Genomic DNA, 3,125 nt, shown 5'->3' with positions numbered 1-3,125 from the left:
TTCCACAGTTTTTGCCCACTCTATTCAGGACCTTCTGATGCTATCCCTTTCAGAGCAGAAGGTAGTGGTAACCAGGCACCATCTAGTTTTTCTGGTTTCAGATTCATGGAGACTGATGTTTCATTCATGGAGATTGGACTAAGTATTTCACTCTTCTTTGCTTCAGATGAGGAGAGACCACTAGTTCAACCTTTGATGTCTATTCATGAACTTTTAAAATCCTAGTTGATACTCACCAAAGTAGTATACAGAACACTCTCTCCAAGGACTATGCTATGTTAATCTGAGACTATGACCCTGACTCCCCAGCCTCAACAACCCTATCCCTCAAGTTGTTTGGCTTTGCTCTCTGTATACATGTTCTATCACGGTTATAGATATACTTGCAGCATAAGTGTATTATTGTTGTTAAGTGGACTCGACTCAGTTCCTACTCATAGCGATCCTGTACTGGATTTTCAGGGTGCAATTGGTGGGTTTGAACCATCAATCTTGTGGTTCAAACCAACCTTGCTGTCAAACCTAGATAGATATAGATAGAGATAGATAGATAGATAGATAGATAGATGATAGATATAGATACATATCTCCCTCCAGTGGCATAGTCCCACTCTGCGCCTCTTACAGTCATTCCCTGTGTGTCTATCTATACATCTGCTCATAGATGTATAGTACTTAACCTCTGTTGCCTTTAGCTCTTTCACTCTTCCCAGTGTCTTTCCTTCCTGCCATCATTTTTTTTTTTTTTTTGCTGGTTTCCCAGTTAGTCTGTGTTGCTTTTCCCTTCACACAAACTAATGTGTTTACCTTCTAGTTAGTGACTTACCCTCCCTTCCTGTCCCACCCCAGTAACCATCAAATAATGTTTCTTTTAGTATGAAAAACTTTTCTTGACTTTTTATAATAGCGGTCCATACAACAGTTGTCATTTTGTGAGTGACATATTTTACTCAACATAACATCCTCTAGATGCATCCATGTTACGAGGTGTTGCTGAGATTCATTGTTATTCTTTAATGTTGCATAGTATTCCATTGTATGTATGTGCCATTAGTTTGTTGATCTGTTATTCCACTGATGAACATTTAGGTTGTTTCCATCTTTTTCCTTTTGTGAATAATGCTGTGATGAACATGGATATGCATATATCTTTATGTGTCATGACTGTTACTCCTATAGGATATATATTCATGTAGTGGAATTGCTAGGTCATATGGTATTTTTATTTCCAACTTTTTAAGGAAACCTCATGCTGCTTTTCACAGTGGCTACACCAACTCACAGTTCCAACAACAGCATATAAGGGTTCTAGTCTCTCCACATCTACTCAAGCATTTGCTGTTTTCTGTTGTTTGTTGTTGTTGTTTTTACTTTGCTATGATTGCTGGGGTCAGATCATATCTCATTGTGGTAGTTAGGTTTTGTGTCAACTCGACTGGGCTAGGATTCTGAGTGGTTTGGCAGTTGTTATTGTAGTTGTTGTTAAATTCCATCGAGTTGGTTCCAACTCATAGTGGCCCTTTATGGGCTTTCCAAGGAGTGGCTGGTGGGTTTGAACTGCTGATTTTGCTGTTCAAACTGACTTTGTAGTTCAGTCTCTTGTCCTGCAGTTAAGATGCAGTAATTCCCCTTGATGACATTTTCTATGAGCAGCCAATCAATTCAAAGGAAGCTTCCTCAGCAGTGTAGCCCTCTTCCAGTACATTAAACACTCAGGCAGTTTCCTTTCAGTGCCTTGCTGTATTGCCTACTGATGCTGGGAGTTAGCAGTTTCCTTTCAGTGCCTTGCTGTATTGCCTACTGATGCTGGGAGTTAGCAGCAGCCAGGCATCTTACTTGCTCAAACTGCCTGCCTGTCATCTGACCTGCCTATCTTGGTTCTTCAGCCCTGCAACTATGTAAGTCAGAAGGCTGCAGCCCGACATCTGATTAACAGACTTGGACTTGCCCACTTCTGCAACTGTGTGAGTCATTTTTTTATATATAGATATTATATAAGGTTCACTATTTGCTTATCTAGAGAACCCAAACTAAGACATTGCTGTTTTGATTTGCATCTCTATAATGAACTTCTGGTGTGGCACTTTAGAATCAGCACTGGACTGTGAACCACAAGGTCAGCAATTCAAACCCACCACCTGCTCCTCAGACACCTTATGCAGGGTGTTTGAGTCAGAACCATCTCAGTGGTACTTAACAACAATGAGATCCTGGTGTGGTGCAATAGGATAAGCACTGCCCTACTAACCACAAGGTCAGTGGTTCAAACCCACCAACAGCTCCTCAGCAACCCTATACAGATCCCTATGAGTCAGAACAGGCTCAACTTAACAACTAATAATCATGAACATCTTTTCATATATGTTGACTGTCTGGAAGTCTTCTATGGTGAAGTGTCTGTTCAAGTTCTCTGTTTTGTAATTTGATCATTTGTCTTTTTTTGTTGTTGAGGTGTTGAAGTTTTCTATAAACTTTAGCTACTATTTTCTTGTTCCTTAGACCATTGCCAAATAATTCCCCCAGTCTGTGGGTCCTCTTTTTATTGTTTAGGTGAAATATTTCATTGCACATGTGTCTAATTTTGAGGAAGTTCCAATAATCGAGTTTTTCTTCTGCTGTATTTAAATTTTCAGTTATGTTTGATAGTGTATTTATGGTACCTGTTATGGTCCCAAATTTTGTTCCTACTTCTTCATTGATCTTTATAGAATTAGGTTTTCGATGCATCTTGAGTTTGTTTTTGTAGATGGTTTGAGATATGGGTTCTGTTTCATTTTTTTCTTCAAATGGATATCTAGATTTTCAAGCATCATTTGTTAATAGGACTATCTTTTCCCCATTTAATAAGTTTCACCTTTTGTCAAAGGCCAGCTCTGCATCACCAGCTCTGCATCAATGGGTGGATTTACTTTGGATCATTTCTGTTCCATTGGTTAAACTGTCTATCATTGGACCAGTACCAGACTGCTTTGAATGCTTTGACTGTGTAGTAAGTTTTGAGATTATAAAGTTGGTGATTAGTTTTTCCATCTCTTTAATTTCATAGAATTGTGATATGAGAAAATGTTTCTAGTATTTTGATATTTTAAATTTTATTGGGGCTTGATTTGTATTCTAACATGTGG

Source organism: Chrysochloris asiatica, unplaced genomic scaffold (genome assembly GCF_000296735.1).
Source record: "Chrysochloris asiatica unplaced genomic scaffold, ChrAsi1.0 scaffold00001, whole genome shotgun sequence".
Classification (NCBI taxonomy): domain Eukaryota; kingdom Metazoa; phylum Chordata; class Mammalia; order Afrosoricida; family Chrysochloridae; genus Chrysochloris; species Chrysochloris asiatica.
Note: the sequence above shows the minus strand (reverse complement) of the source record.